We start from the raw sequence: 18,745 nt of genomic DNA, 5'->3' as shown, positions 1-18,745 counted from the left end.
ATAAGAACCAACTGTATGGAATCGATCATGAAGCATATGGCCTGTTTTGTTCTTTGTAAATCATGCACCATTCATCCCTTATGTGAGTGGACTTCACGATGAACTGGTCCGTGTGTGCGTGTGCGTGTGCGTGTGCGTGTGTGTGTGTGAAGGTCAGCCTTACTCCTCTTTGCTGAGCTTGCTCTGAAGCATCTACCTGCACACAAGTATGCACAGTGCTCACAAGTTGCAACCATGAATGTCAAGTATGGGAGTGGACAGCTCAGGCCGCACCGCTGGCCGAATCTCCCCACCTTCTCTTCCTCGGACCTATAGGGAGATACACTTTTTGTTGGTGGTCTCACTTTTTAGAATGAAGGGTTCCTCATAGTGACCTAATTTCTGCTCTGTCTGTAAGACGCTGAGGCAGGCTTTCCTCCTCCCCCGCCCTGAGGACATGAAAGCACAGCTGCTTCGTAATCCTGAGCTAGGAGGAGAGACATAGGCTTCGCAGCTGCCCCTGGGAGCCCCACACAGCATTTTTCAACTTCACCTACTATGGTATCCAGCCTGGGCTTTCTCACGTCTCTGTGACAAACTCCCAACTCTCCTCCTATTGACAAACCTGTAACGTGGAGCTTCGTTCCCAAACAGAAGAAAAAATGAATTCGTATTTCATAAACAAATAAATCCTCCAGTGTGCCAGAAAGCTATTGCTCAACTCTCCCTGTGAGGGACCACCCCTGCTATCCCAGGATGTTTGTCCATGTGTCTTCCAGAAAAGCATCATATGTTGGAAACCTTCATGCCTGTGTTAGGGGCAACTTGTTCCATGGTCACTGTCTTTGGATGAAATCACAGAGCACCAGAGCTCAGCTAAGCAGAGTCTTGAGCTGTGACAACTTGCCCCGTTGCCACATGTGGCCTTACTTTCAAACACAGCAGCCTGGAGGATTACGAAAACGTTCCCTGAATTACCCTTAGTCCAGTGCTTGCTGGAGGGAGCTCCTATCCCCTTCCCTGCTCTTAGACCCAAGCCCTGACACACTCCTCTAAACAAGATGCCCATTTTTGATGGCTAAAGAGTTTTCCGCAGAGAGCAAGACGATTTGACGTAACAAAGAATGGCCCCGATGACATTTGCTTATCTTGAGTTAGTAGGTTTAAACACAACGGCGTACCGGTTATGCGTGCGCTAATGAGATAATCAGGCTTTAATGAATACCAAGTTATTAGTTAATCAGTTTAGCTTGATAACTACTGGTGTGCTGTGGAAGAGCAAGAATAATTAAATGACACTTAAAGGTACGAGAAGGGCGTCAGTCAGAAATTGATGTGCCTACAGAAGGCTCCAAATGGACGACTTTCATGGTCCTCTCTCCGTTGCCATGGCAACTCACTTTGGTAACTCGCGTATCCGTGGTGCAGGAAAACAAGGGGCAAGTGTTCTTAGGAAGGTGCAATCCCCTTTAAGCAGATCTATAAGCGTCACAGATGAACAGAACTTTCAACATTCCGCCATGAATATTCATGAAGTAAGTTGTTTTTTGTTGCCTGCCTAGTCAGCAGTCAGAAAACACATGGTGTGTGTTGGCAGCATGTTTCCTAGGTAGAGGGCTATGGACTGAGGCAATGGCAGGAACCAGGACCTGTGAGGCTGACTGACATTTCCATCTGCAGAGAAGGCTGGTAATTAACAGGAAGGAGTGTGCCTGCAGCATCGCACCATCTGCTAGGGAAACGGCTCAATAAGAAAGGCGCTGGATAGCATCTCAGCAGTGGCGCGATCTGGTTCCGACATGAGGCCGGGCATCTGTTAGCGGAGGAGACAGACTATTAGGAAATTCGACTGGGAATGAACAACATGGAAAGAGTACTCTGACCTAGCCCATAAAAGCGACTCTGTAGAAACAGCGTCTTTTTTATCTTACTTACACAAGTCTTTTGAAAACGGTTTGCTGAGGGGCCGTTACGGATCTGTTTGAACTCACACAATGGATTCAGAAATGCTGTTTGATTCCAACATGAAATTCTGGGAATCGGGATACAGCTGTCATCTTTTGACAATAGAACTAATTTCAGAGCGAGGATATGAGGTTAAATTCCTTCTTTTGTTGTTTAGATTGGGGAACAGGGGAGGGGGCTGGGGGGAGAAACAGAATGATCATTTTGAATGTCGCGCAATTCAGAATTGAAGAGGCACAGACTCAGGATGCCCTGACAGAAAGTGAACAGGTCAGAAATCACCCCACATCCCAGTGCATCTTCCTACTGCAGTTTGCCTTTTCTCTACTGTTGACCCAGTATAAGCCCTCCTGGTCCTGGAGAGTCACAGCTCTCCCTGCAGCTTGGCCAGATGCTGCACATAACGGCATTAGCACATTGGGAAGGGTGATGCTAGTGTTCGGATTCTGGGTCTAAAATCAGATGTTGGTTCATGATAGAAATGGGAAAATGGCATATGCTTGGCTCCTGTGTCACTTCCTATACGTCCCAGGGCACACCAAGTTTTCTTCTCTAAGGGGTCAGCATGGACAACCCCTTTATAGCATCATCTTATAGACAGATGTCATTTTCAGACCATAAATGTGCTCCTGACCACGGAGAAACTTCTGAGCCTAACTCTCTCAAACAGGTAAGAGATTGAACCTTACAGACACCTCCCCATTGATCAGGACCATGGACTCTTTCCCAAGGTCCAGCAGATGGGGAGGGGGCGCGGACCTGGAAGATGTGTCTTTCTGTGTGTGTGTCTATTACTAAATCAGAGCCATCCGATGCGATATGCTGAGACCTCATGGCACCATATGGAACTGAAGAACACAGAGACCTTGGAATTTAAATCCATCCAGAAAAATGGACACATGCTTCAAATTTAGAATGTTAGTTTTTTGTTTTTTTTAAAGGGGTCCTCTTGTGAATGCCAATTATCTTGCTAATGCAGCCTGATATATAAAGGCCTGGTAACAAACTTTTGAAATGTCACTGGTGTCAGAAGAAAGACATAGATTAGCATGAAATGTAATAAAATGAAAATAGTTTATCTAGTTGTAAAGACTTCGCATCGAGCTCCCCAGAGAGACAGCGAGAGGAGCTGACTGACGGTACACGTCAACTTCCATGGTATAAACAACTCCCCGTGGCCAATCCAAGAAGAAGGTGGCTGCAGCAGACAGAGCTGAGAGCGTTTGCTTTGAAAACCAGGATGTAGGCTTATGAGACGCCTTGACGTCATCTCTGAGGGCCACAGACACACGACTTGGTAGCATCAGTTACTTGATCCCCTCTCGATGCACCAAGAACATGCCTAGGTACTTAGAGCCAACGACATCCACCCACGTGCCGCAAGTCATGGGATCACCCTCATAACCCTGATGGTACAGGCGGAAAATGAGATGAAGTATAATGATACGCTATAGGCTACACCGTTGAGTATGTGGGGTTGTCTTCTATGTTTTCATGCTAGTAGGTCTCTCACATTTTAGGGATCTGTTGCTTGACGTGAACCTGCTTATCTTGGGCCTGAAACCAGCCACTGCGGAGAGCCAGGCATCCCTTTGTATTCCTGTTTCTCTCCTGTGCCGCCAGCTGCACTTGGACTTCCCACTCATTCCTACTCTGTTGGAGAACCATCTCCAAGTCTTCATTCAGAATGTCTCCTGACCACCCGCAGCTGCATCCCTGGCCGTCTCTCTTTGCAGTGAGGCCTTGGGCCTGGCTTGCCCTTTGTTGCACCGCTACAGGTCCCTGGGCTCCAATCTATACCCTGGAAGCCCAGGCAACATGACTTAGTAGTCACAGTCTATGCTGGTGAGCGAGAAGAGTCAACTCAATGACTAAGCCTCAGAATGTGCCCTGGCCGCTTGGGGGAATCGGGTCGCTTTGTAGAGAGATTGAAAAGGGCAAACTCCATTTCTAGAACCCTCATTCAGTCATTCAATCATGCAAGACATGAGCCAGTATCACTGAGTCTTACTCGGTTTCACTAAGTGGCAAAGAAACAGCGCTGCTTTCAGAGGACTCTCACTGTTTATAGAGTAAACAATTCTGGTTACAAACGCTGTACATAGAAAGCATTGTACACATACAGCGATATTGGCAGCCATGCCAAAAGGAAGTCACTCAACAAGCCAATAAGTAGGAAGGTGGCTTCTTGGGGACTGTCACTTGCAGGCTTCTTGGAAAGGAAAAGATGGTTTGGAAGGGTGATGGTTTGGAAGGGTGAAATGGAGAGATGGGCAAGATGGAAGCCAAGGTTCTGAACGACATCCTCAAGCTGGGGATGGCTGCTGTATCAACCACTTTCCTGTGCTGTTATAAACAGCATGGCTGGAAGTGGCTCTTAAGAAGGAAGAGTGTGTTTGGGCTTACGGTCCCCGGATGGGAGTCCATCACAGTGGGGAAGGGTGACAGCAGGTAGCAGGCAGAGAGACACGAATAGGAAGTTGAGAGCTAGCATCTTCAACCATAACCTTGAGACAGGGAAAGAGTGAACTGGAAATGGAACAAGGCTTCCTCTCCAAGTCCACCCCCAGAGACAGACTTTCTGTGGCAAGCCTGTCCCCTTTAAGCCTCCACAAACATCACCCTCACCCCTGGAGATGAAATGTTCAAATGTCCGACACCATGGGAGACTGTCTCACTGAAGCTATTATGGCTGTGTTACTGAAACCTATCATCCCACAGCAGCCTATTCCCTCCCCTGGATGAAGGCAAAACTCAGCATTTTATCTTGTCAGGTTAAGGGCCTGTATCGACCACCCGACTCTCCTACCTGTGTCCATTTACCATGCGGGCCTGATGTCGAACATCTGTGATGTTGAGGGGACAAAAAGAGCGGCCTTCACTTTGACAGTAGCAGAGATGGGTCCTTTCAGTCTCTGCATATTGAATGCAGAGGACCCAGGTCCTCAGTGAGAAGCCAGGAGAAAAGCCAGCCTTCATCCAGATGCACCCTTGCCCTGTACCCGTGCCAGGCTCAGTGGATCTAACATGCCAGGCGGCCGTTCATGTGCCACAACTGAAGCCAAAGGGAATTCGTGGCCATCGGGGATAGGGTTGGATGCCTCCTGGATTTCTCCTCTCTCTGTTTCCTCCTTACCACTCTGTGCAAAACCTAAAATCAACTTCAATGTTAAGATGACTCCTACAACAAAGAGGTATACCTTGGGGGCAAGGGAGATTGCTCAGAGGTTAAGAACCCTGGCCACCCTTGTGTAAGGGCACACGTTTACTTGCCGGGATCAATATGACAGCTCATAGCCATCTTCAACTCCAGTTCTGGGGCATCCAGTGCCTGCTTCTGACCTCCATAGGCATTGCATGCATGTGGTGTACGTACATACACATATATACATAAATGCACGTAATGAAAAAAATCTATATTCCACTTCTTCACCTTTGATGAGCCAAGTCATTCTCTAATTCATCGAAATGTATGTAAGCACCCAAAATATGTCTACTGCCACAGTGGCTATCTAAGGCAGTGACAAATCATAACCTCTGCTCACACGGAGAATGCTGCACCTAGAGGAACTGCGGGTCTTTGGGGGCACAGGCCAGGGAGGGATTGCCCATCATTTCTATTTGACATGGGACCTAGATGTGAACCAACAGAGGTATTTCCTCAGCTGTTTGGAGAGGGAGGGGCACCCTGTGCAGAAGGATTCAAACGTGTCCTAAGGTGGTATTGTGGCAGGACCTCAGCTGATGACAGTCTGACATACCTCCCACTGCTTCGGTCAGCACATCATGGCCGCTGACAAATCCTTGGAAATGGTCCTGAACTGTTCAGCTCAGGAAGACAGGAACAAGGGTTCAGAGAGAACCTTGGGCTGCCTGCTGATAGGAAATGGGTTCTTGGGAAACTTGATGCTGCCTCTTCCTTTGCCTACTTGCTGTCTAACCCAATCTAATGCAAACCCCTGAGTCCCTGGTCCTAGGATGTGTGGGAACAAGCTTGTGCTCTGGCCTCCCACTCTGCTGGCTCGATTCTTGCCTTGTTAGGTGGTGGTTCTGTTATTTCTTCTTCTAATGTTACATCTAACTTATGCAGGCTTTTGTCATTCTTGAGTGCCTTTCTTTGCTGCCAATTAAATGGTCAGTAAGAGTTCAAGAGAGGGGTGAAGTTGACATGGAAAGACATGCAAAGAGAAAGTCTCTTGCTTTGTTCAAAACCACAGTCAAATGATTGAACTCTTTCCATCATCCCTGACGTCTGTGTATACACTTGCTTAGCTGCTTGGGACCCAGGATTATAAACATACAGTTTAAATCTCTATTTACTTTTTACCACTAGATGTTCTAAAACTCTCTCCCTTTGTGGACAGTTGAACCTCTCTGATGTCATTTTCTATGCTCTCATAGTATTTCATTAGGAAGCCAATCTGATTCTTAAAATTAGACCTCTGATACTAAACTTGCTCTTATATAAAGAGGTCTGATAAATGCAACTTTAGCTAAATTTACTGGCAACTACGTGCTTCCTTTATGGTATTCTCCTAAGAGTGGAACTGATAACTCTCTAGGCCTTTGATGTCAATACCCCACCCACACCCCTCAGAGAGTTATCTTATTATGACGTTATCAGTCTAAGAGCTGCTTATCAAATGCACGGTGGGACGTGGTGCTTCTGCAACAGGCGATGAGGGTTACAAGGCTCACCTGGATGGAATGAGTCTGCTTCATTAACACAAAGCTGCACTCTCCTGTTCTCATTGTCCTCTGTACTTCTAATGGAACTGCACATTGGAAAGACATGGGTCTACATGTATCGCTTTACTACCAGCTCCTCCCCGCATTCCCACGTTATATGATAGAAATCGTCAGCACCCAGCTTACAGCAGGAAGAGCAGGGCTCTGACCCTCTTAGCCTTTGTCAACAGAGTGGAGCTGGAGCAGAGGGCTGTAGACTGACCTTTAAAAACCTGGTCTTTATGTCTTCAAAGCAGGAGGCTCATTCACTCACCCTTTCCCTCTTCCCCGCCCCCCGCCCCTAGTTGAGCAATTTTCACATTTCACTGTGCTCCAAGAGATGTTTAAGGTCTCAGGTTGCTTTTGCACTGTGGCATATTTTGTAATCAGAGGTGAACAGTCATGTGGTGTGGAGCATGACCAGATGTCCCATGTCTTGTAGCCATGTTCCATGACTTGATGGGAAAGAAGTCTTGATTGGTGTATGGAGGTTCTCTGGGGAGAGGGTAATGCTCTCCGTGGAAGGGGGTCACTTGTCTCAGGCTGAGTCTTCTCTCTCTGCAGAGATGCTAAGAACAGCCTCTTTAAAGGCTACTGGTTCTCTGACTATGGGAAAAAGAGGAAGCACCATGGTTCTCTGGGCCCCTGCCAGATCTCCCACAGGGATAAAGAATGAAATAACTGTTGTCAACCCAGAATATAACCCTCTTACATCTTTAGAAGTCAGTGGATTGCAAAGCCCCAAAGCTTGGGTTCAGAGGTTGTTGGTGCACCTCTATCCTCCTCCTGGTATGCCCTCTGGAGTCTGCAACCGCACTGCCTAGGACCAACTGTAGCAGGAACCAGTTACAAAGGCATGTTGGCGTAGACATGTGTATGGAGCTTAGTTCTGGGAAACCATAAAGCAAAGGTGGCAAGATCTTCCCTAGGGATGCTCATAGGGCTGCATTTCCAATAGACAACCCAAATTCACCCTCCCAGTGCCGTTTGCTGTGGATGGACGGGGAGCGAGTTCTCCACAGCTGGCAAAATGGGCAGATGTAGCTCCCCCTGCCCCCTTCTCCTTCCCCTCTCTCTTTCTCATTTCTATTTTTCTGCCAGCAGGTTCCCTTCAGCATTCAATCAAGGGCAATATGTCCTCAATCAACATTTTTCGTTTTTTATGCAACACTGTCCTTTAAAGCTTTTTGCAGCTGGTTGGCAACTGAACTGCTGCCAACATCCTCCGGGAGCATCCCCCGTGCGTGTGCGCATCCACCGCCTTCCCAGGGCTCGCGCAGTGCCCTGGAGGTGACTGGACTGGAGAGTATCTGAGCCTGTCCCCAGGTTGTGAGAGCTCAGAGTTGATTGCTTCTCTGAGCCCAGTCCATCTGTGAGGCAAACACGGGGCAACGGGGCAACCAGTACACAGTGTGATAGAGTCAGGAAATGGGGACCGTTTCTCCAGCAAGAGAGAGAGAAATCTTGGGTCTCATTTTGGATTCACCAAACATTTTAGAGGCTGTGGAAGAACTGGGGAAAGTGTTTCTTGGAACTGTATTCAGCCATGGAGCGAACGGATGTGAGCTGGTGTATTAGCCAGGATTCTGTAGAGACGTAGAATTGAGAGAATAGATGTGTGTTAAAGGGAGATGGTAGACTAGCTTCTGCAACCTGGTCAGGGGAGTCCCAACCCAGAGCTGAAGGCTGGCGAGATTCTGGAAAGCCATTGCTTTGAAGTCCACATGAGAAGCTGCAATGAGTTGTGTGCCCATACCAGAGAGAGAGAAAATGCTGGTGGCAGCAGTGTTGGAGGTGACCTCGCCGGAGGGGCATGAAGGTGAGCAGGCAGAGAGGAGCTCTGCCCTCAGACCTCCTTTTGCCTGAGCTGCCTTAGAAGGTGACACCCACGTGTAGGGTGGGCCTTGCCTCCTCAAATAACCAGATAAAGACAATCTCTCAAGTGCGTGCCCTGAGGCTTGTTTCTCAAATTGTCAATCAAAATTAATCAGCACAGTTAATTTCATCTCTTTCTCCCTCCCTAGGCAATATACACCTAATATTTATAGTCACTTTTTAATAAATAGAAATTTGGATACATTTCTCCATATGTGTTGTCTACCTTCATAGCCCTAATGTTTCCACCATGTGCTTTGGAGTCATGGCAGGGATTACGAGACTCTATCAGGAAAGGGCTGGCCGCTGTGTGACGTGTGACTCTCCAGTCTGTTTTCAGTGGCCAGAGTCCTGGTTAGTAAGCTCTAACCTGATGTGCTTGGGAGACCCCATGAACCCTGGGAGCCACCCATGAGCCACAGGAGACTCCGTGAGCCACCCCTGAGTCCTGGGAGGAGACTTTGTGCGCCCTGGGAGACCCCGTGAGCCCTAGGAAATGCCTGCGAGCCCCGGGAGCCACCCATTATCCCTGGAAGACCCCCATGAGCCCTCGACACTGAAAACTCTCTTGAAGTACCTGACCAGGCAGGTTCTTAGCATGAAACCGCTTGGGACATGAATATTGATTCAGTCAGCACCAATAAATCCATGGTTTCTCTCAGACAAACACCGTCTGTAAGAGGCTCCGTGAATCTCCTAACTACTAACTGCCTCAGTGCCACCTAAAGTGCCATAGTCTGGTGCACATCTTCATGCAGCCCGGCATCAGGAAAGGTCAGAGGGTGACAGGGCCAGCGGCTGTAGCAACCACAGGACAGGATATCAGAGCTCACTTGTGCAGACCCTTGGCTGTGCTGCTCCGAATCTCAAGACTTGAGGGAAGGTACAGCAAACGCTGCTGGCCTCATTAAGGATTGCATAAATGCCAAATATATAACTTTCCACCACAAATTCTTACTCTGTTGTTGTTTTTAATCTGTTTTCAGTAGGATGTTTAAGATGGGGAGAAAAATTCTCACAACAAAACAGGGAAACAAATAATAAATAACAACAATTTCGTTCGTACTTCATTCCTCTCCCTGTCCTGCCGTTTCTCCATCTTGGCACACATAAAGAAAACAGAGGGCAGCGTGTCTACAGCTTTAGTTTTGAAAAGACACATGCAGACATGCACCTGCATGAGAGTGCGCGTGCACGTGCATACACACACACACACACACACACACACACACACAAGAACTTAATTTTAGACACACCATGCTAACTTGCGAATAAACATGGGGAAAGTCAGATGGCCCCACCAGGTTGGACAGACAGACAGAAGAGCAGGCATGCTGAGCCCTTGGTTACTGCTGGATGCTGACACTCTCCACTCCTTCAGCCTGTTCTCACGGTTACAATTGTTCTGAAGAAAAGGTCCAACTGCCTGAAAACTTGGTTACTGATTGCATCTACTGATTGCTGAAATGGCAAGAGTTACAGGATCACCTAAGGTTCTCACTGTGATGGAGTAAGAAAGCCCCCAGGAAGTAGAAGATGGGAAATTCTCTGTCTCAACGACCATCAGTCTGAGCCTGATTAAATCCAAACAGTTTCAAGAGAGCTTCAAGACTGAGAATCTGAGAGGTAGGATAACGCCCCGGAAAACTCGCAGTTTTTTTCTTGATGTCTTGTGACCCTGCGCGCGCTGCTCTGTAGGATAAGATTGAAATAATCAAAACACGGGGTTGATGGAAATTACCCAGAATTGAGGGCCAAAAGATCTTTCTCACCAACTGTGAGAACCACAGTGGCGTTTAACTCTCTGATCTCCAGATTTCCCATCCCAGCCATGGAACTAGTAATGCTGGGTATACTCAGGGCCCGACATATTCAGCAACAGTTAGCTGCATGGGATTGAAGGTATTTTTAAATGATATGCAAAGGATAGAAACTAATAATGGTAGTGACTGGATTTAAAGACAGAGACTGGTATTCTGGTGACTTTGGTCAGCGTTGTGTTTGGCATATCATAAACGATGCAGACAGGCGGAGCAAACACATAAAGGTGAGCCCAGCCGTAAAATTCTTTAAACAAAAAGCAAGTAAAGTAAAAGGCCATTGAAGAAAAATCCCTTGATTCTCTAACAATACCTCTAGGTGTTGGTTTTCTAGTGAATTTTCTCCTGCCTGGGGTCTTTTGTTTGCAACATATTAACTACACACCATTTACCACTGCAGCGCTGTGCTTTTCCATCTGAATTGTGTGAGAACTCTGAGCTTGTCTTCCTTATTTCAAGTTTATTTGACTATTTTGCTATTTCTATGGTAGATCGTGGACTGGAAGGAATCAAGTGAGACCCATCCACAAGATTCTTCCTGGAAAGCATTCCCTTGAGCCACGGACACTTCTCTGAATACACACAGAGAGTATTTGAGATTTTCTGTTCTTGATGTCATTGTATTTTTCATCTGCACACATGTCTGACTTGAGATGTGGGTCTCCCCCTTTTTTTTTCTATAGAAGTTGCCCGCAATTACTGCCAGAACAGCCATGCGGTTCCCTCATCTCCAATAATTTAAGACCTGACAAGATAACACGGTCACGGGGACCTTGTGGGTTCTTTTTAATTTGTTCCATTCTCCATTTCTTGCTGTTCTATTACCTCTCATCCCTCTGGAAGAGAGACAAGTGGTTGCCTATCTTCTGCCTCTTGACTTCATGCTCCCAGAAGGTAGGATCCAAAGGTGGCTCGTGTGCTCAAGTCTTCTCAGGCTAACCACCATCATGTGGTGGCTTTAGGTAAATGAGTATTAAATCACTGTCCAAGCTGTACTTCCAAGTGCATGTCAATTGGCTCACAAACTTCTCTGCTACCAATGTGACATCTCTGACCATCTGTGACCATCTGTGTACAAACATATCAACATAGAGTAAGTTTCTCACTTGTCAGCTGCCACGGTAAAAGACCACGACCAAGGCAACTTAGGAAAGAAAGACTATTGTGGCTTATGAGTCCAGAGGGCTAGCATCCATACGGCAGGGACAGCATGGTGACAGGCATGGCCACTGACACTGGAAGCTGAAAACTAAACCTCAGTCACAAAGCAGAGACTGCACACTGGGAATGGCAGGAAACTGTGAAATCTCAAAGCCAGCCCCCAGGGACTGATTTGCTTTCTTCAGCAAGGCCACGCCTCCTTAACTTCACCAAACAGTAACCCCAGCAGAACACTATCAAGTCTTCAAGTGCCCAAGACATCACATGGAAACTACCACAGGAGCATCCCTGCATCTGACCGGTAGGTCAGAACAATGAAGATGGCCCACTGTAGCTCACCACAATAAGAACAATGAACTTGAAATCTGCAAGCAAAGAAAAAGTTTAATTTGGATCCTGTAAACTTCCTTTCTTTTTCCCTTTCTTTTTTTCTGAGCATTGATCCTTGGAAACATAGAACATAGCTCATCTGGATAGAGCTAGCAAGTTCTGAAATTGGGATCTTTATACATACACAGGCACCAAAGAAGTTGTTGAAAACATTCAAAGGTTTTCCTACATTGGTTAATTAATTTATTGTGTGTGCACGCACGCATGTGCATGCATACACACAGAGTGGTATGTGTGTTCAGATGTGTGTAGGTGTATGTTTGCATGTTTTCTTCTGGATGCCAGAGGTTGGTATCCAATATCTTACTCCAACACTCTCCAGGATGCTCATCTAGGCTGGTCTCTCCCTGGACCCAGAGCTTGCAGATTTGTCTAGCAGCAAAAGATAGTTTGCTCTGGGGATCCCTCTCTCTACCTCTTGAGCTCTGAGATTACAGGTAGGCTACCATACCCATGTGACTTTTCTGTGCACTCTAGACATCTGAACTCCAGTCTGCAAGCTTACTCAGCAAACGCCTTATCCACTGGTCCATCTCGCCAGATCTCTTCTGCACGTTTTAACAGCACAGAGATCAATCATATCTGCCCTTGCCTTTGAATAAATGGTGGTGTGGGAATTCTCTGAGCATCTACCCAACCTTTGTTACATTTTATAACGATCCCTTTCACCATCCGCATGATGGTAGCTGACATCAGTATTTGATTACAAAGATGGTGCCCATCTTCAACCAAAATCCCCATCCAGGGAAGCAGAAATCTGGTATGGTTGCCTATTGCAACCTTGACTGGCTTAGTGCCTGGCTTATGGCAGGAAAATTAGTACCAAGAAAGTCTTTCCTGCCCATCTATGAGAGGAAAGGGGCCCTGCTCAAGGACTGGCTGCCTCCCATAAAGAGGCACCTGATGGCTCAGTTCTTTGGGAACACAATCAGGTATGGCTGTCAGTTCTCGCTGGGGACACTGGAGCCTTGAAATGATGAAATTCCATCTGTGACCCACATTCAATGTTGTAGTTTCCTTGGCAAGTGCATGTGACTGGCTGTGGTCGCTGCTTGTTTTCTTCCTTGGTAGAGATCTCTGAAAGCTGTCATCTGAGGACTGTTAATGCGTTCTGCACTTAAGGTTTCAAATCTAAAAGTCACAAGCTCATTATAGACATATTTATTCCCTACGAGTGTTTTTGGGACCTAAACAGATGGTTTGGACACCACCCAGGCTAGTTTAGTCAGATCTTTTTTATATCCAAACAATATTTTATTATCATGATGAAATTGTGGAACACAACAAATAATGTAAATGCTATTTTTTGGCACTTAGGAAATTTCCATTAAAAAATGTAACCAGAATTAAATTCTCCATCATTTTAATATGAATATGAATATCTACTGGTTTTTAACATGCCCTGGCAAATATGAAAATCAATAACTTGCTAAGGTATATTCAAGAGAATGGTTGTACCTTTCTATGGACTGCTAGCATCACTGGATGCCGCTCCCTATTTTTAGTCTGCAAATGAATATTGCAGACAGGAATGCAATTTTCATAACAGTTCCTTCCACCAGAAACTATCAGAGAGCATAGGAAGGAGAAGATGAACGCATTTAGGGCTTTCATGCCAAACAGAAAGGCATGAAGACCATTACAGGGGCTCAGAGAAGGGGCAAAGGGAGGCAAAAAGTTGCCAGACTGACACAGAATTCTGCGGCGCAGTGTAAGCGTGCTTAGTCCCCACCAGTATCTGAACAGACTTCCATTCTCCCCTTTGACTACATCATTAGTGGCTAAGGTTCACACAAAACTGTAAGCAAAGGCGCACAGACACTGCAAAACAGCCGCTCACACACCTGACATTGTCTCTCTGCCCCCATGCTATAGTTCAACTCATGCCAGGGCAAATTCGACATCAGTCTCAGATGATGAACACCCAGTTTCAACCGGGGACACCTTTGTATCAAGATTGCTCTAAAGGTTTTGACGTTTGTGATTTCCTTTCTCCAAGAGGAAAAAGGAACTCTAGAGATTGCCATGGTGATGTGGGTCTCTTCCCAATATGCTCAGGGTACACGTACATCATAGAAATAGAACACCTTGAAAAGAAAGGGGAAACAGCACATGCCCCATGTAAAACAAAGCAAAGGCAATTCCATCCTTTTTGTTTTCCTTCTACTTTTCAAATGCTATGAGGTACTTAACTGGGCTGTTTCCAGTGGGTTGTTTTGACGCACGTGACAGTTCGCCATCTTCTCTCTGGAACTTGACGAGGCTGCCTTCAGTGGCCATAGCATGGCACCTACCATGGCCCTCTGCCCCTCTCACCTGTGCATCTAGACTAGCCCTCCCCTGCCTCGGGCAGGTGCCTCTACTGGTAGAGACGCAGCTACAGCTCCCACCCAGTTCACGATGGAGTCGTCCCTTTACGTGCTCCCAAATCTACTCATAATGTTCCTCCTTCCCAGCATGCCCCCTTGGCTCAGGATCTGTGCATTACTGGAACTATCATGCCATTGAATTTCTAAAATATCTTTCCTCTTTCAGGAAAGAGCTCCCCAAAACCATGCAGACCCACAAATAATGAAAAGCTTAAATTCTTCACTTTTTGTCAGACTCTCATTTCTTTGTGCTATTTTTTTTTCCACCCAAAATGTTTGTGAACATGGACAATGTTGACTGGTGGACAAACACAGCTTTGGGGTAATGGTAAAAGGTCAATATTGACATTCTATGCTACTTCTTAGATGAGCATACTTATGTACTTCGGGGAAGAAAATATAATGGGAAACAATTACAAATGGCATCTTAAGGATTACTAGTGTGGCCGACTGCCTCTCCATTTCTCATATGATGCTCCGTGTTAATTTGGGAGATTGGAGTAAAATATATCGCAAAGGGTTTGGAATCTAACTCAAGAAGCAGATTCTAAACCAATGGGCATAGTAGCTTGACAAGATGATCCCTGGGACATTCTTTTCAGTCAACCCTGCCTACCTGATGAGCTCCAGGCCAGTGAGAGATCCTGCCTCAAATGCAGGTGCATGTCACATAGGTAATGGCATCTGAAGCTGTTCCCTGACCTCTATAGTCAGTGGTACACACGTGAGCACACGTGTACAGCACAGATTATAAAAACTCACTCAGAAATACCGGATTCTGAAAAGCAAACTTCGACAACTCAAATCAGGGCATCACTGTCCTACCAAGCACATTGCTTCATGTTGAAATGTGTGCTTTCATGGCGTCGTTTCCTTCTCAAAGCCAAGTGCAGAATAGCAGAATGTCGCTGCCTGGCTGAGGAGGCTTCATGGTGCAATGGTTTTAGGATTGCTCCTAGGAGGCATGTGCTTAGTTCTATGGTGTTGGCAACTTTTCATGGTTATTAAGGATATGTGTGTGTGTGTGTGTGTGTGTGTGTGTGTGTGTATCAAGAATATGTCAGTAGCCCAATTTATTTTCCAAGCATGCAAACATTAATCTACTTTTGAGGCCATGCCCTTGGCAAGATTGTATTATTTCAAATTCAGTAATGGTAAAAATGAATTGGCTCCTACATTTCTTTCCCTTAATTTCCTTGAAGTTCTGCAGCAGAGGCAGCCCCTCTTGCCACTTAAGCACCCATCTATCTCCTGGATTAGTCTGTATTTTCTCTTAGCTCTTCTTTTACATTGATACCCTCCCCCACACATTATAATCATAAACCCTTACTGGGTACTGTGGCTAGATGTGGAGTTGTTTATACCATATGTAAATCCTGTTCCTTAACATGTGTGCATCCTGAGGGTACACAGACAGATACTCTGCTAAAGGGCCCCAAGTTCACCCTAGGGTGCAAGGATTTGCTAGAAAAAAATCCACAGAACTCAGAAGTCTGCTACTCTTGTAACAACAGTCAGGGGTTTATACTGAATTCAGCAAAGGGAAAGGTACGGGGGGGGGGGTGGAATCCAGCAAAGAGTCCAAATCCGGTGTCTTTAGATCCATTGCTGTGGCTTGGAAAACACTAAGCGTGTCAACAGAAACCTGAGACAGCACAAGGAGCCAGTCTGCGCTGTTCAGCTGTGCTGCGCAGCTGAACCCAGGTTCTTAGTGGGGTCAGTCTCTGAGTTGTTCGATGAGCATCATCTCTTGGTCATCGAACTCAGGCTTCAGCCCCTCCAGAGCACAAATTAGTTCATCATGACCCTAGTCTAAGGCACACAAAACCAGGAAATTCACCACAATAGTTAGTCTCAACTATCTGGCATGGCCCCTAAACCTGAGCTGTACAACAATGCTCTTATGAAGCAGGGTGTCCCAGGCTCTCTATCGGGAACTGGTCAGGCCTAGTGAGAGACGGGTACTGCAGACCCTTGATGGGCGTAGAGCTTGGGCTACACTGAGCTGCTGAATTAACTACTGTGCCCATTAGGTTTCAAACCTCTCTTTTTTTAACCACTATTTTCACGTGTGTGCATAGTGTACATGTGTACATATGTATATTTCAAAGCGTTTAGGTTCACATAAGTTTGTAAGCATGCATACACATGGGTTCCCATGCATGTGCAGAACAAAGGTGGATATCCTGAATCATCCTCCAGCACGTCCTCCATCACGCTTCCACCTCGTTCCAAGAGTCTCTCATTCAGACCCAGCGTTCACCCATATAGCTGGGCTACCTAGCCAGCTTGCTCTGGAGATGCCCTAGATCAGTTACTTTGCGAGTCTGGAGTTAGAGCTGGACCCCTTGTCTTCCCCTAATTTGTGTAGGCTCTGAAAACCTTAACTCCCATCCTCTCACTAAATTGCAAGCGTTAAGTTGTTGGTCCATCCATTTAGCTCTAGACAATTGAATATCCAAAGTCCTGAAGATATTACTCCTGATGTTTAAGGAAATTTTGTCACCATAAAAAAACCACCTGGGATTCCATAGACACCCTCCTTTTGCCAAGTCAAAGGTATTGTTCCATTATTTGCTTTGACTATGAAATGGTGTCAAGGAAAATTTGAAAACCATGTCAACCAAGCATGGTAGCAATTTCAGAACAGGGGAGACTGAGGCAGGTGCATCAGTGTGAGTTTTGAGCTAGCCTGGGCTACATAATGATTTGTAGGCCGTCAGGTCTATACAGCATGACCTTGTCTCAAAATACCAAAAAGAGTAACATGAAATTTCAAGCTTTAGAAATGCATAAAGTAAAAGTGAAGTTAAACAGCCTTAGATCCAGCCTCCACCCTATTAGTTGTGTGGTTTGGGAGCCCTTCTCAGGACGGTCCCATCCTGACCTGCTGGAAGATCCAGCAAAGCTTTTGTAATGATGAAGGTGGGGATGTGAGTAAATGCACCGTTTTCTAAAGCCTTGAAAGGTGTGGATTATCCAGAGTGTTTATATTACAGGGACATCATGAGTGGAAGGGAAAAGATACCAAGATGGCGACCGGAGTGATTTAGGCTGCATAAGCTGAACTTTGAGTTTACAGGATGTTCTGGACCCAGAATCATTGGAACTTTGGAACACAGTGAGAGAAAATCCTTTGTGGGAAAGGTGTTTCCAGTCCCTCGTCCCAGCCAAAGACTCTAAAACATAGATAAGGAGAATGAAACCCATATGTGAGGAAATAGAGCAGCTATCATACCTTACCTGAGACTGTATTCGTTAATCATGCTCTAAATGCTTAAAATTCCAGGACACTTGTCCCTCCCAGGTGAGCTAACATGGAATCTGTAGAAATTAAGATTATACTTCATATTACTGGGAGATTTTTGACTGAGTTGATGTGTATACGGTAGCAGGAATGCATATCTGGCATCTCTCTACAACTTATTTCTTTTACATTTATTTTTAGTTTTTAAAGCGTACATGTTGTCTGTGTGGGGTATGTGCAAATGATTGCAGTTTCCTTGGAGGCCAGAAGAGGGAGTCAGAGCCTATGAGCTGAAGTTACAGGCGTTTGTCAGCCACCCACCAGGAGTGCTTAGAACTGAACTCAGGTCCTCTGTGAGAACAGTATATACTCTTAACTATGAACCATTGCTCCGGCCTCTCAACTGAAATATTAAGCCTAATAAAGGCATCGATAGAAACAACAAGAGCACTCTGGGTGTTTAGCCCTTCAAGTCCAGACTGATACTGTCTCTGAGTAAAGTGAATAAGTAGAGCAATCTCACTGCCGTGGTCATCGACCAGGGCGTCTTCACGTGTCCCTTTCCCTCATGAGTTTAAGGCTACTTCTCATGTCACTGCAGCTAAGGGAAGCCTGCCTCTGTGGTAAATGGCCTCCTGATGACTTCTGTGTGGAGTAAGGATTTGTGACCCCAAATGGCTCTACCTTGTTTTATTTTTACTCCCATTTTTATTGATGACAGTCTGTCATTTTCTTTTTGAACAGAGTCCCAGATCAGCTCGAAATAAAGACTTTAGGTAAAATTGGTGCAGAAGCAGCCAGAGGCTTCAAGACTAGCCCAGTGTGTTTGACAGCTCTCTCTGGGTTTTGTTGAACCAACGACAGAAACCAAGCCATACTTCATGGCCTATAGGTGCCAGTGAATTATCAGTGGCTCAGATCCTTGCATCTTCTCATTAGGGTACCCAGGCCCAAAGAGCATGTGACAGGAGCAAGAGCATGTGACAGACAGTAGAACAGGTGGACAGCATTAGCACAGGCTAGACTCTTACTTAGGGCTTCCGTTACTGCAATGAAACACGATGACCAGAAAGCAAGTTGAGGAAGAAAGGATTTACTTGGCGTGTATTTCCACATCACTGTTCATCATTGAATGAAGTCAAAACAGGAAGTCAAGTAGGATAGGGACCTAGAGGCAGGAGCTGATGCAGAAGCCATGGAGGGGTACTGCT

The sequence above is a fragment of the Myodes glareolus genome, chromosome 6 (assembly GCF_982192425.1).
Source record: "Myodes glareolus chromosome 6, mMyoGla1.1, whole genome shotgun sequence".
NCBI classification, from domain to species: domain Eukaryota; kingdom Metazoa; phylum Chordata; class Mammalia; order Rodentia; family Cricetidae; genus Myodes; species Myodes glareolus.
This window is presented reverse-complemented; position numbering follows the sequence as displayed.